This window comes from Lutra lutra, chromosome 3 (assembly GCF_902655055.1).
Source record: "Lutra lutra chromosome 3, mLutLut1.2, whole genome shotgun sequence".
NCBI classification, from domain to species: Eukaryota; Metazoa; Chordata; class Mammalia; order Carnivora; family Mustelidae; genus Lutra; species Lutra lutra.
Window position 1 is genome coordinate 106972078 of NC_062280.1, and position 26611 is coordinate 106998688.

The window sequence follows — 26611 nt, forward strand, 5'->3', positions numbered from 1 at the left end:
GCACACAAGAGGTGTTTATGCACAAATGTTATTATTTTCCCATTCTGTGCTTACACAGAGTTAGGCCATCATTATTTATTGTTGGTCTCTTTGTTTTGGATATATGGTGGCTTCCTTCTATGTTCCCCCATTCTCTCCACATTTCTGGTAAGAGAACAAAAGCTCATACTTTCTTCACTTGCAAGATATCCCCTTTCTCCCTTCCTGGTGGGTCTGTGCAGCATTACCTGGGGACAAGGAGAGTCCCACCCAGCAGCTGGTGATTCAGAGCTTCTGCAGCTTCCCTGGGTCAAGTTATCAGAGGCCTGAGCCTCTACCACTTGGAGGAGGTCAAATGAACTTAAACATTTCTATATAGAAGCTCTCCCAGAGCTGAAGCAGCTCATTATATTGACCAATCCAGTAAACCCCACTCTGGCTCAGTTGTGAATCTGCTTGCTTATGAGTCACTCCCTGGGATGAGATGGCTTGGAAAATCTCTCTCAGGGAGAAGCCCTGCAGACCTGGTATTTGTCATTCTGTTTTTTCCCCCAAGACTCCCTGTCTGCTCAGGTGCCTGGGCCCAGGCTCTGCCACGTAGGTGTCCTGGTGAGCATAAGAGTGAAGGCCAGAAGCAGACAGTCTGTAAGTAGGGGAGACACTACTGTTAGGGAGACCCTGTTGGGTGGTTCTGGGGATGTTGAAAAGAGACTGGAGATTGTCCACACCCTTGACACCCTGGGAGGGGGTGGTGGTGGGAGAGAGGTGGTGTGTGGGCTTTTCCCACCTGCTCACATTCTCAGTGTCCTCCTCTCTCCCTGCTTCTGTCCTCGGGTCTCAGTAGGGGTCAGTGTCGACAAGGCCTGTCATCAGGGAAGCAACATATCCTTTTTCTCTCATCTCCTGGTCAGCACAGCGCTGGTGTGGATGGCTCTGGCTCCATCACCACAGGGAGGTTCCTACTGACTCTCAAATGCATCATTCACGAGGAGGAATAAACATAAACGACTGCTTACTGCTGAAGTGTGAACTCCTTCAAAGAAGCTGCTTGGCTGCCACAATTCAATGCTAAAGAGAGAAAACTTGCTTTATTGGGAAAGGTCCAGCTTGTCTGTAGATGTGGAACTCAGAGTTCCACAACTTCTTTTTTCCTATGTTATTTTAGTCACCATACAGTACATCACAATTTCAATTGAAGACTGTAAAATTGTAGGTGAGCTAGAAAGACACAGTTAGAAAACCATGTGCTAGGCAACCCCCTTCCCCCAAGGTCAGGGAAGGATCAAAGGTAAAGAAGACAGTCTCTCTCTTTATAACCTCCCCCCACCAAAAGAAAAGGAAAAAAAAAGAGTGCTTGAAAGCCAAGGGAATGAGAAGTGGGCCCAGCAGGGAGCATCCCCTGAGGCTAACAGGAAAGTCTGGGTTCATTGGTAGCAGAAACATGGCACCTGGGGGGCTGGGGAACACCCAGAAGGTGGCCGAGTCTCCCGGGGTGTGTGGGAGTAGAGCAGCACCAGGAAGAGCTAAATGGGAGGGTGGCAGGGACCATGAACCGTGTGTGTGTTGGGGGAGGGGGAGCTGCCCCGCGGGCCTCTTCCGGTCACACGCTTCCGGTGAGGCCACCTTACCCTGAGCTTCCGCTTCCTCAGAGGCCCAACCAGAAGAGTAGTTATTCACTTGGGCGTGGGGAGTGGCTGCGGAAATGATGTATGTGAGGGCATTTGGTGACTAGTGAACTTGAGGGTCGCGACTTTCTTGTGCCTCAGAATCACCCGGAGGGCTGTTGAAGCTGGACACGCCCCCGGATATAAGGCTGGGCTGGAATTCGCGTCTCTAACAGGTGCTCAGACGCCGCTGATGCTGGCCGGGAGCTGGTTTTGAGAAGCGCTGTTGTCTCAACAGCTGGGGGTGGGGAGAGGGAAACTAGCAGTCATTTAACTTATTTATTTATTTATTGGGTGCTATTAACCAAATTAGGTTTAAATGCATGGGAAGGACTGAAGGAGAGCATCACACACGCTCTTTTCCTCCCCTGCGTATTGTACCTGATAATGACAGCCTTAGGAATGAAACAAATATGGAATTTTCTGGTTAATTATCCTAACGTTTTTGCACCAAGGGGAGACAAACCCTTGTTTGGTGGCTAGTACCGAAATCTGCTGGAGCTTGTTTAAGCATAAAAGGAAAATGTTTTCTGAGCTAGGGGGGAAGATTTGAAAGCTGCTGGAAGTGTAGCGGGCCCCATCCTGGTCTCCAGAATAGGGGAATCCCACCCTGTTAGGCTGTCTGTCCATCTTTCTCTTTCTTCCTGCCCTGTAGAACAACGTTCTCTGCCTGCTTCCCAGGCCGTATCGTGGCTCACGGCTGCCCTCAGCGGCCTGCTTTCTGTCCTTCCAAGGAGTGTCGCTGGTGGAATCAGCACCCTGCCCAGAGGCCTTCCGGAAGCGCTGGTCACCACGGAAACAACGTGCTCCTGACCTGGAATGTGCCTGTTTCCCCCATCTCCACCTGGAGCTTCAGTGCTGTGCCCCAGGTGACACGGGGAAGTTGTCCTTTCCTTCCTTCCTGCTGTCCTGCAGGTGTTTGAAGATCAGTCTTTTCATGTCTTGCTGAAAGGCCGAGTTGCTGCGTTTCTCTCTTACTGCATGCTGTGTGAGGCGGGCTTTGCCGTCGGGTCGTGGTCAGAGTGGAAGGGTGATTATTTCAGGACCCATTCAGATATCAGTGAGCCTTCGCTGTGGGCACAGCGCTCTCCCAGGTTCCCGGAACACAGAAACGAATGTGAGAAACGGTCCTCTGCGTGCAGGCTGGGGTGGCAAGGACACCTGGGTGTGCAGGTGGGGATGGAGGGTCCTGGGAGGACTGTAGGTCGGGTGCAGAGGAGGGGGAGGAGGATGGTGTATAGGGGCAGAGCCCTCCAGGCAGCACACTTGGGGATGACACGCAGAACCAGAGTGGTCATGGGGTGTGGTTAAAGGAGTGCAGTGGGGTGGGATGTGAGGGCGCTGGCCTGTGTGAGCTAGGAGAGGCTAGACAGAGCACCCAGACCAGGCTGTGAAAAACCATCACCCCCTCCCCCCGCCTCGATGGCTGCACAATGGCATCACCAGGAGAGCGTCCCTAAGTTTCCTGGCCCAGCACTGAGATCAGAATGTCAGGTATGCCAGGGATGGGACATTTGGAAAACTCCCCAGGTGTCTCTAATATATAGCAAAGTGAGAAGCACTGGAGTAGTGCAGGGGTTCTTCAAGAGTGACCCCTGGACCAGCAGTGTCAACATTCCCTGGGCACTTGTTAGAGATGGGAGTTCTCAGAACCCACCTCAGACCTGGGGATCAGAGACAGTGGGGGCAGGGCCCAGTAGCTGTGTTTCAATAGCCCTCTTGGTGATTCTGTTACCCTACTGGGTTTGAGACTTGGACTTTTGGGACCTAAAATCCAGGAAGACTGGCTTTTTTTTTTTTTTTTTCCCTTCCGTTTTTTGCTATGTAGTATATCTTTCCTGAGGCAATGAAGGATAGACCCAGCTACTTGCTTTGGGGCCAGGAGCAAGGGAGGGTGGTGGTGGGAAGGGGACAGGTAGGGAGAAAAAACATCTGTACACAATTGTCTTGCAACATTAGCCAACCATAGACAAGTCTCAGGAGCTGGCAAAGGTGGGCAGAGGTGCACCTGCAGGTCTGGAAGGGGTTGGGGTTCCTGCTTGACCTTGGCTGGAGTATGAGGTGCTAATGGAGGTTTGCACTCCTGTTCTGCTAGGACTAGGTGGGGGTGAGGTCCTTGCCCTCAGGCCTGTCTAAACCAGTGAACTTCACCTCTTGGTGATTTACCTGAACCTACTGAGATCTGCTGGGCCCAGTCCCCTGCCAGGACAATGGACCCTTTTTCAACACCAACCCTGGCGATGTCCGAGGACAGGCGTTAATAAGCATGCAGGTTGTGTGTCCCTGGAGGCTGGCCTTGAGGGCATGATGCACCTCTCACAGGTTCTGGGGGATAGGAAGGGAAGGGTATTGTCCCTGAGATGGTGAGCGTGTGGGGACCACGGGCAAGCAAGGACCACGGACCCTTGCTTGAGGACTGGTGACCCCTAACACCCCTCACCTGATCTGCTCATCTGACTCCTATTGGTGTTGCTGAGAGCTTGGCTGCGAACATGCCAGGTCTTGGGAAAGTTACTCAGTGTTCCCAAGCAGCAGTGTCCCCATCCATAAATGGGGTCTGTAACAGTGTCAGGAAGCTTCACAGAGAGATAATGTGGGAGAGTGCTCCGTAAGTCCACGTGGCACATCCAGGAAGGTGAGCTCTTCCGGAAATCCTGGCCCACAGACTGGGCCAGGTGCCACCTTGGACTCCCACAGCCCTGGGAGCCCTCCAGGAGGGCAATGGTCAGATGCACAGCTGCTCTGTTTATGTGCTGGTTTCTCCCTGGACCCTGAGTGCCTGATAATGGAGACAGTCTTTTTTCTCTGTCCCTGTGTGTCTGGCACATGATCTGGCCAGAGCAGGTGGTGCTTTGATCACCGCGTAACCACAGTGACCAGATCCAGGTCCTGGATCTTATTGCTGGGCCTTCCTCTTGGTGGTCGCATGCCCACCCTCGTGCTTCGTGGGGCCACAGGGAGATTCCTTTGTCTCCCAACCCCATCCCGTTTGTCCAGGCCTATGTCTCCTCCGTTACATTGAAATGGTCCCTATTAGGGGGCAAGAAAGATCACGGGGTGGGGGTGGAGATGGGGGAGATCAGGCACAATAATAGCTTTTTTTTTTTTAAGATTTTTTTATTTATTCATTTGACAGAGAGAGAGAGAGAGACTGGGAACACAAGCAGGGGGAGTGGCAGGAAGAGAGAGAAGCGTACTTCCTCTTCTGGGAAGGGAGCCCGATGTAGGGCTCTGTCCTACAACTCTGGGATCATGACCTGGGCCGAAGGCAGACTCTTAACTGACTGAGCCACCCAGGCGCCCTGGGTAACACAGTAATTCTCATGCAAAGCAACAAGAACCCAGAAGACAGCAGCAGCAGGGGTGATGGTGGTGGTGGTGGAGATGGCCAGCCCAGGGGAGTGATTAGTGGGGATGGCTGAGCGGCAGGGGGGATGGGCAGTGGGCAGCATAATGTAGTAAGTGACCCTAATTTCAAAAGAACCTCTGGGGCTGGGGCTTAGGCCTTGGTTTAAAACAAAGAAAAAGACAAAAACAAAACCCCCAAAAAAAACTTCCCAGGGGAATCTAACATGCAACCAAGGCAGAAAATACTTAATATTGGATTTGCCTGCATTAGCTGCAGATGAAGGAACTATCCCAAAGAGCCCGGGGCTTCCTCTCAACGGTGTGAACGAACAGCCTGTAATGGCGGCACCCGCGCCCATGCTCTCGCAGGAATACAGTGTTTTCGATGACTGCACAGAAAGTCCATTGCTGCGAAAAGGAATATTACTATCTGTAATTAAAACTTTAGCAGAACCTTGATGCTATTTTCATGCTTATGAATGACTTATATTTTTTAATCTTAATGTTGCATTAACATTGCTGTGCCTTTCTTTCCTTTTGCTGCAGGGAAAAATACAGCAAAATGCTTGAATTGTCCAGATTCTCACATCTGGGTCTTCAGAAAGGGAAGCTTGGAGGGGGAGTAAGTCCGCCTCCAGGGTCTTTATCTGGGAGGAGCTTGGGTGCTGGTGGGGAAGTTGAGAGGGGCAGTGCATTTAGATAAGACCAGCTGATGAAAATAATCCTTGAGGGCGCCTGGGTGGCTAAGTGGGTTGAGCCGCTGCCTTCGGCTCAGGTTGTGATCTCAGGGTCCTGGGATCGAGTCCCACATCGGGCTCTCTGCTCAGCGGGGAGCCTGCTTCCCGCTCTCTCTCTGCCTGCTTCTCTGTCTACTTGTGATCTCTCTCTGTCAAATAAATAATAAAAAAAAAATAAAATCTTTAAAAAAAGAAAGAAAAGAAAATAATCCTTGAAACAAGAGTTGAATAGAGTTTGCAGGGTTTTATGTGCTTTTGAAATCAATGATGTTGACCAATCCAAGACACTTCATTCTCAAAATCTGGGCTTGATTGCATCTTGAAGTTCCACCTTCAAGTTCTGGAAGGCCTTCGGTTTATATTCTTTCCCTGTTCCTTCCAGCCTTGTGTTTGGGATCCATTGGTCTATGGTGGGCTCCCTAGGCTCAGAAAAACCCCATTTTTGGGATTTTATGACACAACCCTTAAGTTGAGAGTCCTGTGTGGAGGAATGGACATCAGCTACAAGCAGAGTTAAAAGCAGGATAGAGAAAAGGTTAGAGACATAGAGGAGGGATATCTAATCCAGCCCAAGGAGTGGGGCTATCTCTAAAGTTTTCTCAAAGGAGGTCACATTTTATTTGGGTTTTGAAGGATGAATAGTAGTGTTCTAGAACTGGTGGGGGATAGTGGTGATAAAGAAAGAAAAAAGAAACTGAGTTGCATTTCTCCCAGTTTCCAGGGAATGGATGGGGCTGACAGAGTGGAGCGAGAAGCAGCGAAGAAGACAGCCTAGTCTTGGGGAGCCTGGGTGGCTTAGTTGGTTAAGCATTTGCTTTGGCTCAGGTCATGATCCCAGAGTCCTGGAATCAAGCCCCGCATCAGGCTCCCTGCCCAGTGGGAAGCCTGCTTCTCCCTCTCCTACTCTCCCTGCTTGTGTTCCCTGTCTCGCTGTCTCTCTCTCTCTCTCTGTCAAATAAATAAATAAAATCTTAAAAAAAAAAGAGGAAGACAGCTTAGTCTTTTTTCACATGTAGGAGGTATAGCCTTGAGTGAGACAAACAGGATGGCATTTACTCTTTGCTTTTGGGGTGAAAGCACGGCTATTTAGTAGCAAGAATTTAGACTTTGGGGTTAGAGAGAACTGGTTCTGAATCCTGGCTCCGCTTCTGCCAGCCATGAGACCCTGGGTATGTTACTTTTCTTCTCAGAGCCTCACTTTTTTTATCCTGCTTATTATAGTGGATAGTGACCTTGGTGCCAAAACCTGAGGAGTTATTTCAGAAACCAGGCTCACCCTGGTGGGATGGTGCAGGTGAACATACTAAGCAGGGACAGTGGATGGAGAATACTGGGCAAAGGCAACTTTATGAACTGAGCCATCGGTCAGAGGGAGGAGGGGGCTCAAGATCTGAGATTCTTTCTTTAGAAAAAATTTTTTTTTTAAGATTTTATTTATTTATTTGACAGAGAAATCACAAGTAGGCAGAGAGGCAGGCAGAGAGAGAGGAGGAAGCAGGCTCCCTGCTGAGCAGAAAGCCCGATGTGGGGCTCGAACCCAGGACCTGGGATCATGACCTGAGCCGAAGGCAGCGGCTTAACCCACTGAGCCACCCAGGCGCCCCTAGAAATTAAAAAAAAAAAAGATTTTATTTAGTTATTTGTTGGAGAGAGAGAGAGAGAGCGCACACACACAGGCAGGGGGAGCAGCAGGCAGAGGTAGAAGCAGATTCCCCACTGAGCACAAAACCTGACATGGGACTTGATCCCGGGACCCTGAGATCATGACCGGAGCTGAAGGCAGGCATTTAACCAACTGAGCCACCCAGGCGTCCCTCTTTAGAAAAGTTTTAATTGGAGTATAGTTGACATACAGTGCTATATTAGTTTCAGGTGTACAACATAGTAATTTGGCAAGGTTATCCATCATGCATTTCTTGCCCTGAAAAGTCTAGTTACCATCTGTCACCATACAAAGTCATTACAAAATTATTGACTCTCTTCCCTACACTGTACTTTTCCATCCCTGTGACTTAATTTATTTTATAGCTGGAAGTTTCTACCTCTTAATCCCCTTCACCTATTTTTCCCATCCCCCTCACACCTCCCCTTTGGCAACCACCAGTTCTCTGTAATTATGAATCTGTTTCTATTTTGTTTGTTTTGTTCTTTTAATATTCTGAACATAAGTGAAATCATATAGTATTTATTGTCTGATTTATTTCATTTAGCATAATACCCTCTAGGTCTATTCATGTTGTCTCAAATGGCAAGATTTCATTCTTTTTTATGGCTGAGTAGTATTGCATCGTATACATATACAAATTCTGTATCCATCCATCGATAGACACTTAGATTGCTTTCATATCTTAGTTATTGTAAATAATACTGCAGTAAGCATAGGGGTGCGATATCTTTTCAAATTCATGTTTTTGTTTTCTTTGGATAAATACCCAGAGGTGGAATTGCTAGATCCTATGGTGATTCCATTTTTAAGTTTTTTGAAAAACCTTCATACTGTTTTGCATAGTGCCTGCAGCAGTTAGCAATTCCACTGACAGAGCACCAGAGGTCCCTTTTCTCTTCATCCTCACCAACACTTGTTATTTCATGTCTTTTTGATACTAGTCATTCTGAGAGGTGTCAGAAGACTGAGGGGGGATCTCATTGTGGTTTTGATTTGTGTTTCCCTGATGATGAGTGACACCGAGCATCTTTTCATGGGAGACCTGAGACTCTTAGAAGCTTTCCTATGAGGCGAGGCCATGGTCAGCAAAACAAGCCAGGGGGCAGAATACCAGGATCAAAGAGGGAAAGGGTTACCATTGGAATGACTGGGATGTGGCCAGCATGGTGGCAGTGCCAGGCACTATTCTAAACCCTATGTAGATGCTGTAATTGAACCCTCACATCCATTCTACCAGATTGAAGCTATTTTTTTTTTTTTTGGTAGTAAAATACATATAGCATTACATTCACCATTTAAACCATTTTCACGTGGTTAGTTCTAGTACATTCACATTGTTGTGCAATCACCACCACCATGCATCTCCAGTACTTTTCCATCTTCCCAGCTGAAACTCAGCGCCCATTAAACAACTCCCCAGCCCTCTACCACCTCCTGGCCACTGCCCTTTCACTTTCTGCCTCTATGAATTTGACTACTATAGGCATAAATGGAATCATACAATCTTTTCTCTTTGTGACTGGCTTATTTTATGTAGTCTGGTATCTTTAAGTTTCATCCATGTGGGAGCTATTTTCATCTTTATTATAAAGGATGAGAAATTAGGGGCACCTGGGTGGTTTAGTTGGTTAAGTGTCTGCCTTCAGCTCAGGTCATGATCCAGGGGTCCTGGGATCAAATCCCTAGTTGGGCTCCATGCTCAGCAGGGAGCCTGTAGCTCTCTCTTCTTTTGCCTCTTTCCCTGCTTATGCTCTCTCTCTCGCTCACTTACTCTTGCTCTATCTCAAATAAATAAAATCCTAAAAAAAGGATGAGAAATTAGTTTTTGGAGAGAGCCAGAGGAAAGGGTGGGATTTGAACTGAGGCAGCCCAGCTCCAGAACCTAAGCTCAACCCTTGCTAGCGGGCAGGGGCCAAGGTACATCCATTCCCTGACAGTCTTCTTTACGTCTCTCCAAGGTAGCCTCGCTGGCACTGCATGTTCTGAGCTGATGCTGGGGAACACCAGGCCCCTCTGCTGTCTGCTCATGGGTGTCCATCCGGAAGTGACATGTTTTCTGGCTTCGGCGGCTGCCTGTGACTTCTCTCATCAGATTTCGTGAAAACACAGGAGCTTTGCTCCTGCCTGCAGCCTTGTAGGGATGTACAAGAGCCTGCTGGTTTTGGAGGCTGTGTGAGAAACTGTCATCAGAGGGCTTCAGAGCAGGGTAGCGGGGAGTGTCATTGAGGCTGGGGGTGGGGGGCAGGGGAGGCTTCCTGTAGGAGGAGGTGAGGCCAGACAGTGACTTTGAGGGTGGGAGGATTAGTAGGCAAGCTTGGGATGTAATTATGCCAGAGAAAGGCATAAATTCCCCAAGTAAAGTAAAGCTAATTGAAATGTCAGCACCGTCACCTGTGCTCTCTCCCAGAGCCAGGATCCTCTACGGCCTCATAAGAGCCCTGCCGGAAACTATTGCCAAGAAGTGTTTTCTTAATCGGACAAGGCACTAATTTAGACAATGCATGTCCAGTGTGGATTAAAGAAAAAAAGTAAATTACTTAATTGTGGTTGGCTTGATGAAGCAAATGCTTCTAAGGGGGCTGTTGGAGGAATTGGAATTTCTTCTCACCCCATTGGGTTCCTCTAATAAAAAAATCAAACCTCATCAAGGTCTTAACCTACTGGGGCTGAGGCTGGGACAAGAGACTCTCCAGCCAGCTCCCAGAAACCCACGAGGCCGGAATACCTTAGTGACCTTCTAGAAGCAGAGAGGAGAGGTGGAGCTGGGGCTGGATTGGAGAAATTGTCAGTAATTGAGGGGAAGTAAGGGACTGACACCGAGCCCAGGTCCCTGATTCCCCATTGCCGGGACTTAGGAGACACCCTGGAACCTCTGGACCTGGCCTGTTCCCGAAAAGGACATGACCCTGCGCGCATGCTCCAATGGGTCTAGTGCTGGCCGGCTTCCTCACCTGGAAAATAATAGCCACCACTCCTTGAGTGTCTGGTCTATGGGAGACACATTCTTTTTTTTTTTTTTTAATTTTAAAAATAATTTTAATTTCAGTAAAATTTTTTTAAATTTTATTTTTTATAAACATATAATTTATTTTTATCCCCAGGGGTACAGGTCTGTGAATCACCAGGTTTACACACTTCACAGCACTCACCATAGCACATACCCTCCCCCATGTCCATAACCCCAACCCCCCCAACCCCCCTCCCGCATCAACCCTCAGTTTGTTTTGTGAGATTAAGAGTCACTTATGGTTTGTCTCCCTCCCAATCCCATCTTGTTTCATTTACTCTTCCGGGAGACACATTCTTAACTGCCATCCTACGGAGTAGTGAGGAATTAGCCCCATTAACTGATGAGCAACTTGAGATCGGGACAGGAAAGTAACCTGACCAAGATTATGGAGCTGGTAAGTGGTACAGTCAGCATGCACTCTGTACCTGTTTGTCTTCCCAACAAGAGTAGCTCCCTGTTCTTTGTGGATTGAACTGGATAATGTTTAAGGGTCCCTGGCAGACCACCGTCAGCATAATCCTCTTGGTTTTATAGATCATGCGTTTAAATTGGCTTTGGGGGCTCGTGGGGCCCCAGCCACTCATGATAACACCATGCCAAATAGAATATGTTGTCTCTCCCTGTGTTTTTCATCAGCTAGCAGGTAATGAGGTTCATGCTATGTACCCAGGAAGGGTGCCAAGGGTGTTCACTTCAGTTACCAACAAACTTTAAAATAAAACCTCAGATATGTAGAGACTGGATATTTAAGATCTGAGGAAATGTTAGGATCCTAAACCTAGAGAATAGGGCTTATATGGCAGGAATTGCTTATAAGGTTTGATTCCAATAGTTAGATAACATTATAGACCAAGCCCCCATTTCTCACGCTATTTTGGTGCCCTCAGGCTTGACTAAGAAATAGGTAGGAGCTGTAATTTGCCTCCAAAACATACACATATCAACTCAAAGTCAAACCCTACTAGACCTGATTAATGTAGTGGGGTGTGACCTAGAACGAGGCAGGGACCAGACATTATGGCACCTGTGCTGTGGATGTGCACTGGCCAGGCCTTGCAGAGCTCACAGAGGGAGAAGATAAGGCATCGCTCATGAACAGTTGGCCACAGGCTCACTGGCCAGTGCCAATGCATCATTGTGTCCCAGTCTGAGAATGCTTCTTGGAGGGGATGGTTCCAACCATCATTGACTTAGCTCTCACTAGGGCCAGCGTCCTCTGCTTGACAGATGGTATTCCATGTGTGTCTTTTGAGGGTGAGCTCATCGTGTCCATGGATATCTATCCACTCATTCATTCATTCATTCATGTATCACTGTGCATTTATTGTGTGCTAGTTGCTGTTCCAAGCTGGGGATAGAGTGGCAACTAAAAACAAGACAGTCCCTTTTCTCATGGAGCTGACATCTTTAAAAGATTTTATTTATTTATTTGAGAGAGAGAGAGAGAGTATGGGGGGAGAGGCAGAGGAAGACGGATAAGCATGCCCCCTGCTAAGCAGGGAAGCTGACATAGGTCTCAATCCCAGGACCCTGAGATCATGATCTGAGCCAAAGGCAGACACTTAACTGGCTGAGCCACCCAGGCATCCCTGGCATCTTTAGAATCTAGTTAGAAAGTTCTAATTTCTAGAATGTTCTTTCTTATGACAAGCAAGTCAGCCTCCCTGGAACTTCCCCCCAAGTCCTGATTTGGTTCCCGGGGTGGTCCAAGGCCATCTTGTCTCTTCTGATAGTTGAACAGCATTACCATTTCTTCTCTGTCCAGGCTCTTGTGGCCTGACAAAGAGCCAAACACAGCCCCTGTTCCATTGCACAGTTCAGGCCGGTCCCTTCCTCTTGGCCCAGAGTCCTCCTGATGTCCTTCCCAGGGGTCCTGGCTGGGCAAAAACAACCCCTAGTGGATGCCACAACTCCTGTATGTCTAACATCCTGCCCTGGGAAATTGTTCTTCCTAAACCAGTCAGAGTTTGGACTCACCAGAAAGATCTCATCCAGAAATACCATTTTAGGACGGAAAAATGAGGAGGTAGTGACTGAGGTTTGGGGAGGCAAAGAGACGAGAAGGGAGGCAGCTGCTGGTATCCACCACCCTTCCTTCTGTTCCATTCAGTGGCCTTCCTGGCCCCCTGTGCTAAGGCTTTCCACACCCAGATCCAAAGTATGAGGCTGTGTTTCTTTGGCATGTGGGTGTCAGCCCTTGTATTGGGAGCAGGAGATGCTGAAACTATGTGCCCTACACTCTAAGAGCCCCAGTCCTGTGAGAAGGCACAGCTGGAGCAGGTGTATAGGCAGGGTGCTGAGGGAGACCACAGGTGAGCATTGGGGCATGGAGGACATGGACCAGGGGATGGGTTGTGCCACTTCAAGATTCGGGGATTGCTTCCTGGATGAGGAGATGCGTGGGGCTTTGAAGCCAAGTGGGCAGGGGTCCTGGGCAGAAGGAGGGTTGGAACGGAGGTCATGGCAGGCATGTAGGAGCTCTGAGTGGCTTGCCTTGTCTCTAGGCTGCAGTGCCTGGAAGAGCATTCTGGGTTTTTTTTTTTTTTTTTCTGTAGGGTTTAAGGATAGGAGGATTGGTTGGGCACCAGTCAATAGTATTTTGAGTCCTAACTGGGCTTCTTTATAATTCTGAGGTTTTGGGCAAATCAGAAACAACCCTTCAAACCTGTTTCCTTATGTCACCCTTTGAGCCTTCCTCTGGCCCTTTCTTCTCTCAATGCCAGCCCCTTCTGGGAGATGGATGGGGTGACTGTCCCCATCTTGAATACCCTCAGCGGGAATGGAGACTTGGGTGGTGGGAGTGGGATAGGGTGGCCATGCCTTCTCTGCCACTGGGGGCTGAACACACCCTGTGATTGGGGGTGTCTGGCAGGAGGCCTGGAAACCTGGCTTGGGGCTTTCCCCACCCCTTCCCGGAGTGGTCCAAGGGTGCCAGGGCTCTCTGGAGGGCACACAACCCAAGGTCATCCCAAGGCAGGTCATCCCTGCCTTGAGCTGACCCCAGGGAGGACACAGTCAGCTCTCTGGCTCGGATGCTTTAATTCTTGGGCCTTGGGGAAATGACCAGATGGGCTCTGGGATCCTCACCTATCTTTTTAGGATCCAGCAGGTGGGGCTGGAGATGGCAGAGCCTGGGGCAAGTCCCCCAAAGTGTCAGACACAAATCAGAACCGTCTACTAATGTGACTGGGATTAGTCAGCAGTGCTGAAGAGCGTGGTGTCCAGAGCCTGACTCTGTGTGGCTCTGGGCAGATTACATGAGCTCTCTGTCTCATTGATGAACTCATTTCTAGGATGAGCAGATTAATGACCCGAGGCACGTCAGTGCTTAGCTCAGGGGTGCACAGTATAAGGGCAATGTGGCTGGCCCTGACCTTGAGCAGTAAGAGTGCTCTGTGCAATGGTGAGAATTATTACTTTCTGTAGGAGTGTTGTGGGTGGGGGGAAGCAGAGGCCCACATCCAGCCCTGAGGCCAGCCCAGGGCAGCCTGGAGGCTAGAGAGTGGAGAAGTGAGGCAGGCCGGTGGAATACTGTCTGACAGCGGTTGGAGACTCTGGTTTGAGTTTGGAGTTGGGCTCACCCAGCCATTGACCCATGTGAGCATGTAACATTTGGAGATGATCAGGCTTTTACTGGGGGAGTGTGGATATAAAGTTCTCCACTGAATTTTCTATAAATGCTTTTTATTAACTGGTGCTTTACAATGTGAGAGCTATTGAATTAGGCAGCCATTACTTTTACTCCCTAGGGAAGGAAGGATGCCTTTCCGAGTCCTCCCTGCAGGTGAAGCCAAGAGGAATATGAAAATCAGCCATCAGGGAGGCCTGGTTATCAGGAGGGCACTGGCGACCCTCAGGGGACCTTCTTAAACACTGCTGTGTTCAGTGGTCTCCAGAGCCATATCTTTGGCCTACCCCCTCCTCTTATTTTGATAATGAGAGCTTGCCCTTTGTATCCTGCTTCCCTAGCCCTGAGCTCACTGTGCATGACACTAAGAATGTGTAGAATGACATAAGCTTTGTCGTTTTTGGGCAAGGCATCCATCCTGTGTCTAGCGCTGTAGGGCTCAGTGTAACCCCAAAGCTACAAAAGTGAGGGGAAGAAAGGCCCATCTTTAAGGAGTGTACCTTCTGTGGAATGTAACAAACAGAAACAAGAAATTGGGGCACCAATGGGTATATGAAGCAGTGGAGGCGTGTGGGAGCTGTGGGAACCAGGACAGGGAACCAGTCACTAGCCTGGGGGATCAGGTACACAACTGAAGGAGGGGCTTTGAGCAGGGCACTGAGGGGTTCTGGGGGCTTCTCTTCTTCCAGGGACACTTATATTCATCCTGGGGAAGGAAGGTTGGACAGATGATGGGGGTGGGGGAACATTGGCCTCCAGGAGATTCCCCTGTGGACAGGATGTGGACTCTCTGATCTGCAAAGTGGGTCAGGATACCTCTGATGCTGGTTTGGCTTCACAAGGAAGGCATCCAAGTAGCCGGTGGTTCTGGAACCCAGGTGTGCTTTGGCTCGTATATCATTGTATATGTGTTTGTGTGTATGTTTGGGTTGTTCTGTGAACAACTAAGAGGAGAGGGAAGGGGCCAGCCTTCTGGGTACAACTCTAGCACTAGCAGATAGAGGGCTAGGCAGGGCCTCTGTATACAGTTGTGCAGGCTGTGCATTTGCTCAAGGATGCCACATCAAAGAGAGTACCATTCACGTAATAAAAACCATGGATTTATACATCTAATATGAGAATTCAAGAAAGTGGAAGTAAAATGTCTCATTTTAATGAATACCAGAAAATGATGACAGTTTTACAATACCTGGAAATGAAGTGTCTGAAGAAGGAGAATCTTTTTTGTTTTTGATCTGTGCAAAGGTGCAACATAGGCTCCCAGCATCCCTGAGGTTGGGCATATGAACTGGGCCAGCCTGTGGTGGGGAGGGGCAGGCAGGGTAGCAGGGCCCCTCCCTGGCACACTTTCTACCTCTGTGCTTCTCATGAACGTTGATACTGAATTTTTCATGGGTAGTGGGGTGCCTCCCTCATGAGGATCTCTCAGGTGAGCAGACGAGAGCAGCAGGGAAAGCTGGGGGCAGGAATACCTTGTTGGTGATCCTGAACCTTGCCTAGGGAACAGAGAGTGGGGGACGTGGCGAGACGACAGATAACCTCACTGTGCATTTGACAGTGCCTCAGCAGAGCCGGGAACCCCTTGAAGGCAGGAGCCCAGCTGGGACTGGCTCCATGATGCCGCCATTCCTTACTTTGAGGGGTGTTGCAATTTCTGAATGGTTTTCTTGGAATACTGGTGTTGAGACAGACGTGGAGGAGCAGGCCAGACCATGAGAGTGCTTGGAGGAGGAGCAGGAGGGGACAGCACAGGGTCTGTGGTCAGACCCGAGTGTCCTGTGTTGGTGCCCAGAGGCTCTGTCCAAAGGACCAGGTTCCTATCCCTGCAGCCAGCATGGACTCAACACTTGTCTAACCTTTTCTAAGGAACCAACCCCTATTCATTTGTTTAGGCCCTAGTATTCCGGGGTCATCCGTGTACTGCGTGGGCTCAGCAGAGGCGTCTCTCCCCAGCTCAGCAGTGTGTAGAGTCCTGGGGAGCTTTTGGAGCTTCCTACTAAGGCACCCCCAGATGCCCTTCTTCTCCACCGTCCCTTCCCACCCCTGGCAGCCGTGGTGGTTCTCTGTCCTGCATCTGTGGTTTGTTCTGACAGGAGCCAACAGAGAAAGGCAGACAGGTGAGGCAGGCATGCATGGGCCGTGTGGGGGAGGTGGGATGGGGTGATGGCTTTACCTTCCTTCCAGCCTTTCCCACATCACACCTGTCTCTTTCCACCACCCCTCTGGCTGCAGCTCCAGCCCTCGTCCCTCTGGAGGTGCCTGCATTTGGAGGCAGCGCCCTTGGAAAGGCAGCTGCAGTAAGATGAGGTCATTATGGGGGGACCCTAAGGCAGTAGGGTGGTGTCCTTATGAGAATGGGCGGTTAGGACACAGACACACACAGAGGGAAGACCATGTGAGGACACAGGGAGAAGCCGGCCATCTGTAAGCCAAGGAGAGAGGCCTTAGAAGGAGCCCACCTGCCAACACCTTCATCTCAGACTGGCAGCTGCCAGCACCGTGAAGAAGTAAAAGTCTGTGTTTAAGCCCCCAGTCTGTGGTATTAGTTATGGCCGCCTGAGCTGACTCACATGTCTAATGGCTCACCCCCACCCCCACTCCCCACATCCTGCTCCCCTTATCTGTGGCCTTCAAACCCAGGCAGAGTGCCTAGGATCTAACCCCCGCAGACTGCTTCCCTCTGAATTCTCAGCCTGCTGCTGGGGTGCTGCACAATGAAGGAGAGCCAGTGAGTTGGCAATACGAAGAAGAATCTGGAAGGAGGGGAGGGTCGCAGGTAAGACTGCGTATAGACACGTTTATTTCTATTGTTCTTGGAACATACGTGCAGAAACGCTGCTGTTGTGCCTTACGATTTTTAAAGGACTTGGACCTGTATTTAGTTCTTACAGTAGCTTTGTGGGTGCATTATCTCCAAATCAGATGGAAACTGAGAGTCCACGAGCTTCCGTGCCTTTCCCGAGGTCACCAACTAATGACAGAGCTTGGTCTCAAACCCAGGTCTCCTGGTCTTCTCAGGTACCTCAAGAACCCCAGAGATGTTTAGTAGACTGTTGAATGTGGATCTGGGTCACGACAGAGAGGCTTAGGCTGCAGACAGAGTTATGAGCATCATCAGTGAATATATCTTTTGCTTTTCTGGTAAAAGGGGTTTTATGAAGCTGCAGGTGGCTCTACCCACTTTCCTGCTCTTACCTTGGAGGCAGATGTGATGTCTGGGACTGCAGCAGCCATCTTGTTACCATGAACTGAGAGCATTGCACAAGCTGACCCAAAAGGGAGGGAGCGTGGAAGCATAGAAGGTGCTGGGTTGTTGGCAGCTGCTTGCCTCTGGACTTATTATTATGAGAGGAAAGCAGCCTCCAGTCATTCAAGCCCCTGAAGTCAGGTTTCCTATACTTGATGTAATGTGGGGGGTCATGGTGCCTACAGCAGTGGCATGAAGTGTCCATAGGAGGGAAAAACCCCAACATGCTAAGAAGTAGTGAAAGTCCCAAGAGAAGGAAGGTGCTGGTTTCTCGCCTCCTCCCATCGCCGGGCAAGCAGGAATTGCTGTCAGGTGCTAAGCTACGGCCGATGAACTTTCCGTTAGCTATGGGTGAAACCATTCCTGTTAACACCCTTCTTTGCTGCGACATAGGATGCTACTCTGATTTACAAAATAAACTGTGTAAACAGATACACATCCAGACAGAGTTCAAGAGAAACAGCCAGAGGCAGGATGGAGGGGGGAAGGACACTTGTGCTGGGGCCAGAAGGATGTCCCAGGGTAAGGTAGGAGGCGAAGGTGCAAGGGGGAGCCTCAGGTCCCAGGGAAGGAAGGTAAGGGGCAGGGCTGTACTGAAGGAGGCTTGGCAAGGCACTGATATTCTGTCCCATATCTTCCTTGTGATTGCCCAACCCCCTGTGTCTGGTGCTACTGTTCCAGGAACAGCTGTGCCACCAGCCCTCGCCATCCCTCCATGCTGTCTAGTGCTCCATCTCTCTGGCCGACTGTCACCTGTGTGCTGAGCCACGTGGCCATCTGTGACAAAGCAGGGGAAAGTGCCTCTCTCCTGGTTCAGGACGTATTTTAGGGGAGAGGTCCCCAAGCTTTGTGGATTGTGCACAGCGCAGTGGGGGACTTTGATTTCTGGTTCCTTTTGGAGCCACCTCTCTTCCTCGCCCAGATATGTGTCCAGGAGGCTAGGCCTTGGGAGGGCAAGAGGAGTGGCAACAGAGCTCGCCTTGGAATTCCTTCTTCTAGCCGAAGGTGTAGGGCTTTGCACGTTCTTCTTGGGGTGGTGAGCTCTTTGCTCCCCAGAGGACATGCCCCACCCCATCGGCTTGTCAGGTGAGCTAGTTTCACAGGCTGCTGGAGTTCTCTCTGGGGGTATAGCCCCGCCTCTTAAGGAGCAGACTTGACTCTGCTACTTCTTGTGAATTTACCAAATGTACCACCCTGGGCCATCGGACTCCCTGATGGCCACGACTCAGGCCCAGGGTGAATGTTCTGCTTCAGGGCATGGGAGAAAAAGTCACTCAGGGGACATGTTTTTCTCTCAAGTTTGGGCCCCACCCTATCAGTGACCCCTGGTACACAGACTCCAGATCTCTTGCCCAGTGTCATTCCTGAATGTGTCAAGCAAGCAGCCACAGAGACAGAGCTCCTGCTTCCCTCCATGCTTATCTGTAGCCCCTGAATCCCGGAATAGACATTTCCCTATCAAGGAGCACAAATAGTGGAAGAAGAAAGAAGAAAGAAGGCGCCCCTTATTGGAGTAGATTGCCTTGCCTGAAATAGCCCCATAACAAACGTGCTTCTCAAGTACCTCTTGATGGAATCTACGAACATTTGTAGAATTTTACATTGAGCTTAATAATTTATTAATGTTTAATATTTCACAAGAGTAAAGCAGAAAAGCTGATGAAATTTTCATATCTGCTATTATAAGCTAAATGGAAGCTGGGCGGTGCTGAGGGCCTGAGGTCTGGTGCACGCCCCCATCTGCAGGCTCAGCCCGCCTGTGTAACCCTCTTCTGCCTGCTACCCGAGGAGGGTGCCCAGACCCCAGAGGTCCTGCACACTCGGGAGAGCCAGATGCTTGGGGGTGTTGTCGGTTTGGATGAACAGCAAGACCCGCTTGTGGCATGGTTTGATGAGGGCCAGGCATCTCCTCTATTCCCCAGATCTCCCTCACTGGGCTGTTGTGAAGCCTCCATTGTCCTTCATTAAGATAGATTATATTCCCTGTGAGAGCATCAGCACCCACGGGAAGAGCGACTTGCAGCTAATGAGAGCAAATCGGATCCACTGTCATAAATGTTTAATATCAACAATTCATTAATTTCTCACAACAATCCTAAGAGACAGGAGCTCTTATCCTCATTTTATAGATGAGAAAACTGAGGCCCAGCAAGAGGAAGCAATTCGCTTTGGGTTGTGCAGGAGCCCTGAGCTGGAATTTGGATCTAGGCAGTCTTGCTCAAGAGTTTGTCGTCTTTTTTTGGTGGGGCGGGGGTGGGGGGAGAGGGGAGAGGCAGGTGGAGAGCGAGAGAAGGAATCTCAAGCAGGCTCCACGCCCATTGTGGAGCCCAACAACATGGGGCTGGATCTCACAACCCTGAGATCATGACCTAAGCCAAAATCAGGAGCCCGACACTTAACCATCTGAGCCACTAGGCGCCTCCAGAGTCTATCTTCTTAACTCTTGCACTGTGAGTTTTCTCTGAACAAAACCAAAGCAACCAAAGGTTCATTGCCTCCCTACCAAGCACATGGCTCTGGGCATATATTTACTTGACCCTTGAACAACATGGGTTTGAACTATGAGGAGCCATTTACATGTGGATTCTTTTTGATAAATATATACACAACTGTAAATGTATTTCCTCTTCCTTTTTATTTTTTAATTTATTTTAATTTTTAAAATTTAATTTAATTCAGTTTTTTTGTGTTCCAAAATTCATTGTTTATGCACCACACCCAGTGCTCCATGCAATACATGCCTTCCATAATACCCACCACCAGGTTCACCCCTCAACCCCCCCAAAAACCCCTCAGTTTGTTTCTCAGAGTCCACAGTCTCTCATGGTTAAAATAATATTCTCTTTTTTCCAGCTTACTTTATTGTAAGAATACAGTATATAACACACAGAACATACAAAACATGTGTGAATCAACCATTTATATTATCTGTAAGTCTTCGTGTCAACAGTAGGCTATTAGTAGTTAAGTTTTTTGGGGAGTCAAAAATTATATGTGAATTTTTGAGGTTGGCAACCCTAACTTGTGTGTTGTTTAAGGGTCAGCTGCACTCTGGAGGAGATAAAAAAGTGACCCCTTTTGTCTGAGTGACATGCTACATGATGTGCCCTCTGTAGTCAGCAGGCACTCTGGTGTCCACTTTGTCCGCCGATTGACCCTGGGCAAATTACCCAGTCATTCTGAGCCTCCAAAATCATCCCTGCCTCACAGGTTTCCAGCGAAGATGAAAGGAGATCAATTTTTAATAAAGTGCATTCAGGAGCAGACTTGGCAAATTATGGCCCATGGACCAAATCTGGTCTGCCACTGTTTTTTTTTTTTTTTTTTTTAAACAAGTTTATTGAAATATAATTCATATAAATGCATTCAAGTGTACATTTCAATGGTTTTTAGTATATTCACAGATATGCGCTGCCATTACCATAGTCAATTTTAGAAAATTCTCCTCGTGTCAAAAAGAAACCAGTACCCTTTAGCTATTATTGTCTCCCCAACATCTCCCCACTTCCCTCCTCTCTCCCTAAGCAATCATTAATCTATTTTCTGTCCTTACAGGTTTCTCTGTTTGAGGTACTCCATTCATATGAATAGAGTCATATAGAATATGGTCTTTTGTGATTGACTTCTTTCCCTTAGCAATTCTGATGGGTGGATAATGTTCTAATCTAGGAATATGTCATATTTTTGTCCCTGTTCCTTAGCTGGCAGACATTTAGGTTGTTTCTACCTTTTGGCTCCGTAATGCCTGCTGTGTTTTCAGTAAACTTCATTGCAACGTAGCCACAGCCAGGACTGGGATTAAGTAAGAGAAGCAGGGTGCCCAGGGTGCAAGAATTCGGAAGATGCTCACTTCTCTGGGTCCTGCAAGTGCAGGGTCAGTCCTGGCCAGGCCTAGTCATTGGCCAATAGCCCATTGCTGCCTTTGCCTTACAGTGGTAGAGTTGCATAGTTGTGACATAGACTGGCCCACGAAGTCTAAAATGTATACTACATGGCCCTTTGCAGAAAAAGTGTGCTCACACTTCTTCAGCAACAGATTTTTGGCCTCTTACTTCCAAGTTTGGAAGAGAAGATAAAAAGAATTTAATGAGTCATCTAAGACTCCTTGCTTAGCCTCATGTCAACCTTGTCCTTGGTTGTGTCTGGACGGGCCATTGAAAATGATGAAGTGGGGGCACCTGGGTGGCTCAGTGGGTTAAAGTCTCTGCCCTCGGCTTAGGTTATGATCCCAGGGTCCTGGGATCGAGTCCCGAATCCGGCTCTCTGCTCAGCAGGGAGCCTGCTTCCTCCTCTCTCTCTGCCTGCCTCTCTGCCTACTTGCGATCTCTGTCTGTGAAATAAATAAATAAAATCTTTAAAAAAATGATGAAGTGGCTTTAGGCTCTGAAATACTGCTTCTAGGATGGAAACTTGTCTTCTAGAAGTCATAATATTCCAGCGCTCCATGCCAGAGCCCGCATGCGTTGTTAGCTCCAAAACTGTATGGCTTCCCTTTCAACTTAAACAGCCCTTTCCCAAATGTTCCTTCTATTGTTCTAAAAACCTTTTTAAATTGAGGAGTAATTAACATACAATGTTATATTAGTTTCAGGTGTACAACATAGTGATTCGACAATTCTATACATTATGCAGTGCTTGCCACGAGAAGTGTACTCGCCATCTGTCACTGCGCAATGTTATTACCATATTATTGGCTCTATTCCCTATGCTGTACTTTTCATCCCTGCGACTTATTTATTTTATAACTGGAAGCTGGTTCCTCTTAATCCCCTTTATCTATTTCACTTCACCCCCATGTCTCCCCTGGCAACTACCAGTTTGTTCTCTGTATTTAAGAGTCTGTTTTTTGTTTGTTCATTCATTTGTTTCCATCTAATCAAAGCTTCAGTGTTCGAGATTGGATTAAAGAATCCTTAATGCCTACCAAGCTGTTTGCCTTCCCCTCAAGCAAGGATGTGTTTTACTTGTTCTCTCAGTGTCACAAGGAGTGATGCTATCCTTGTCATGAATGAGTCTTCCCTTAGTGATCATTCTGGAAATCCCCCCTGTTGCCCCCACCCCCTTCAACTTTGTCACTCCCTCTTTCTTAGATCAGAAGATACTGCATTAGAAAGAGCATTGCTATTAGAATCCACATCCTTGGGTTGTAATTCTGACCCTGCTGCCAAGTAGCAAAATAGCTCTGTGGCCTTGGGCAAGTCACTTCACCTCCTCTATTAAATAGTGAAAATGATACCTACCTCACTACCTCATCATAAGGATAAAGTGTCAGGGGAGGCAAACATTATACATAAGTACAATATGATTGTTTGTTGCAGACTCAAAATTGTGGGCAGAATGATGAAGAAAATGAAGGATGGCTTTCATTTACCTCCTCTCAATATTCCTTCTCTTCCCCCTTGGTTGGAATCACCATGGTGTGATCATCCCTAGGGATCTTCCTTCGATTTCTTCTTGCCTACCTTTCTTTCACAATCAAAATATATTCTACAAATGCTCTGAGCCACCAAATCCATTCCAATATACTAATGACTGAGAAAATTTTCCTGTGTTCACAGAGTCAGAGGTGTTTGCTTTAAGTCAAGAGCCTTATGCTCAAAGAACACTTTCCCAATATTGGAATGCATAAAGTGTGAGAAAAAGAGGGTTAAATCCTGGGACCTTGGTCTCAGGAGGCAGATTTTGTGTCTGTCAAATCACATCACGTGGGCACTCTCTGCATACACAAATGGCCAGACCTGTCCAAATGCCCAGAAAAACCAAATGAGAATGAGAGGGAGAACTTCTTACATTGCACTAGGACCTTTTAGCTTATTTTTTCTGGGTCTATTATGGTTTCCTTAATATTTGGGTACTAATTTACCCAGATACTTATCATGGACAATTTGTTGTTTTGTTGCCTATACAAAGACCATCCTGACTTGGGAATATTCATCACCCTGCTAAGGACATTGTGCTAAGTAATTTTAGGGACTGTAGAATTGAAATAAACAGGCATTCCACTAAGATCTTACTTGATCTAGGAAGAAACAAAAGAAAAATCCCCTCAAAGATGTGGTGGTCCAGTCATGGCCATTACCTCATCCGAAATCTGAGTCAGTTGTCAGACCCAGATCTCTCTGAATCTAAGAGAAGACAGGGTTCCTTGAGGAAAGATACTGCAGTCTTGCCACAAGTATGTACTACAAATCTTTCTTTAAATCTTTTGCGGGAAGATTGTATCTATTTACTAAAGTAGCTGTGCAGTGGGGACAGGGAAAGATTCAGTCCTTTTGGGGATTATTCTGCACTGGTTCTGAGATAAGGCTGATTTCTGTGGGACCAGAATGTCACGGTTGTCTGTTGGTTTTATTGGGGGTTAAAGGAGGTCAGTGCTGTGGGTGAGTGTAAAATGTTGCAGGATGTGTTCTGGGTATGGCTCAGAACTGAAAATGCAACACAACCCCAAAGAAGGACAGGGAAATTGTACAGTTTTCCTTATCAGGTGAAAGCAAGCTGCTTTGCGTCTTAAATTTTTGTTTTATTTTGCTTTATTGCTTATTGAAATAGAGGAAAAGGCATTTCCAGGTCAATAGCTGCATTGCGGGGGCCAGGGACCATGCAAGAGAAACTGGAATGAGCAATGAAGGTTGGGAGACATAAATACTATGCTTTAGAAGCAAGGACTATACTCTTTACTAATACCTTTTCTTGTCTTTTAATATGTACATTTATAATTTTAATTACTTTCCCTTCTTTTGCCTCTCAATATTGACTCTAGTCTTGATGATTTTTATTTTATAATTTATTATTTAGGATATCTCAGTAATAGTTACCTAGAATATTAAGACAGACTATCAATGATACCTAAAATATTAAGACAAGATGGCAACAGAATTAGACGTGGAATATGTATGGTCTAGAGGCCATAGATTTTGAGCTGGACAGAGTAGCTTGTATGTTACTCTGTACTTGCATGTTACTCTGGGGGCATATGGATGCCTCACCTTGGGGTGAATTGAAAGTACTTTGAATATTTTAAAGGATAGTTGTATTGTGTTCCTAGTGTGAGGAAATGTGGGGAGCCAAAGTGATGGACTGCAATAGACATATTATTTAAAAAGATTTATTTACTTATTTTAGAGAGAGAGAGAGAGAGAGCAAGAGCATGTGCAAGTGGAGGAGGGGCAGAGGGAGAGAGAGAATCTCCAGCCAACTCCCCACTTGAGCATGGAGTTTGCTTGCCCTGAGATCACGACCTGAGCCAAAATCAAGAGTCAGCTACTTAGCCCACTGAGCTACCCGGGTTCCCCTGGACATATTATTTTTGATGTATTCATCTCTAAACAACCCACTTGAGAAATAAGGGGGGCAGTTACTACCTATCCTCGCTTCTTGGCAGGTAGGGTACAGACACATGATGCAGCCTGAGTCACTTGGAGGTGCCTGTAATAAAACTTTGAAACTTGGGTGATGGTTACACAGGATATGCAGAGAGGATTCTCAGTGGCTGATAGAGACAAGAGTCCAGGGAGAGTGGCATCAGTGATGGTGTGTTAAGAAGACTGTTCTCAGGGTGTGATCTTCTCAATGCCTTATTTCTCTTAGTTCTTCTTTCTCTTCTGAATATGATTCTCTAAACTTCCATTGATTCTGTGATTCTAGCCACTGCAGTGCAAGTAAATTCCTTTTCTGCTTAATTTAGCTGGAGTTGTTTTCAGTTGTTTGCCTCTCAGAGCCGTGATTGTTAGAGTGTTCAATACTATCTATCCCACTCTGTGTGTGTGTGTGTGTGTGTTTTAGGACTTCATTGAGGATATATTAGAGGTTAACAATGGGGCCTTGAAAAGCCTTAATTAGAGAAAGAAGCAAGTTAATTCGCCTGTTGATATCCTAAGGAGGGTCATGTCAGAATTTGTCAGGGGGATGAATGGGTGGCTTCAGATCTGGGCCAGCCCTTAACTATGATGGAGGAGAGTTTTGTCTGAGATGGTTTCCATTTGCCACACCCTACCCACCGCCCTCCCCCAAACCCATTTCTAGAGAAAGTCGGCTGGGGGAATCTTGCTTGCATAGAAGCCACTTAGGAGATATTTTGACTGATTGACTGAGAAGATGAATTGTATCACATTTATTATTTAGCATTTCCTGATACACACCAGGTTCCTAGAATAGTCCTTGGCACAAAGGAAATGTACCATATGACAGACACTAGGGGCAGGAGACTAACGGGTAAAATATTTAGCATCAATAACCTTACTCACATTACCTCACATTATCAGCTGGTCTAAATCTCAGCTCGGAGGTTCCAAAACTACTGACATGAGTATTTTAGCATGTGTATGGATTTAGGAGAACTTTCTTTTGGAGTCTGATTTCCAAGTATGCGGAGAAGCTCAGGAATAAACTGCATCTTATTTGGAATGGTATTCAGGCCTAGTGAAAGTCAAATAAAAAACAAGATAAAAATTTAAAACAACACATCACTCAGTTTCTTCTGACAAAATAACTCCTGTTTGGAGCATTAGATTCCTGTTCCTTCTGCTTGTCAGGTGACCCCATGTGACTTAATTGGAGGGGCTGCTGTTTGGGAATTTTTCTTTTTCAAAGATTTTATTTATGTATTTGAGAGAGAGATAGTGAGAGGGAGCAAGAGTGGGGGGGAGGGGCAGAGGGTAGAGGGCGAGGATTAAGCAGACTCCTCGCTGAGCAGGGAGCCCCAAATGTGGGGCTCATTCTCAGGACCCTGAGATCATGACTTGAGTGGAAGGCAGATGTTTCGCTGACTGAGCCACGCAGGCGCCCCGTCTGGGAATTCTTTTTTTTTTTCTTTTTTTTTAGATTTTTTGTTTATTCATTTGACAGAGATCACAAGCAGGCAGAGAGACAGGCAGAGAGAGAGGAGGAAGCAGGCTCCCCACCAAGCAGAGAGCCCGATGCGGGGCTCAATCCCAGAACCCTGGGATCATGACCTGAGCCGAAGGCAGAGGCTTTAACCCACTGAGCCACCCAGGCGCCCCACCATCTGGGAATTCTTGACCACAGCATGAGTGCACCACTCTCCTTCCCTGAAAGGGCCCATCGCCCTCTTTCCCTACAGTACCCATCTGTGAGAGACTGTTCTCTGCTAATACACCTTCTTTGAAGTCTGTACAAAGTAACCACTATACAAACCACCCTCATATCACCATCATAGTCCATCCTGAGTCAGGGCGTTCTCTTTGAGGGTGACTCAGGGACCTAAGCTTCTTCCATCTGATGGCTTTGCTACCTGTGCTACCATAAGACAAGCCCGGTATCACCTAGCTGGCAGATGGCGGGAACAGTGAGGGGAATCGCGTATCTAATACTTA

General features: G+C 47.6%; 1 long non-coding RNA gene across 3 annotated transcripts in view; it reads left to right on the forward strand.

Annotated features, from left to right (window-relative positions):
• Positions 1–1644: 1644 nt before the first annotated feature.
• The window catches only part of LOC125096058 (uncharacterized), a 38713-nt gene continuing 13746 nt past the window's right edge, over positions 1645–26611 (forward strand). Inside the window, exons 1-4 of one of the 3 annotated variants that reach the window (XR_007126043.1) lie at positions 1645–1819; positions 2299–2512; positions 2687–2760; positions 3739–4647. This is a non-coding gene — a long non-coding RNA (uncharacterized LOC125096058). Of the gene's footprint in view, positions 1820–2298; positions 2513–2686; positions 2761–3738; positions 4648–26611 lie in introns of those variants that run through there. The other 2 variants (XR_007126042.1, XR_007126044.1) reach the window with 2 other exon arrangements.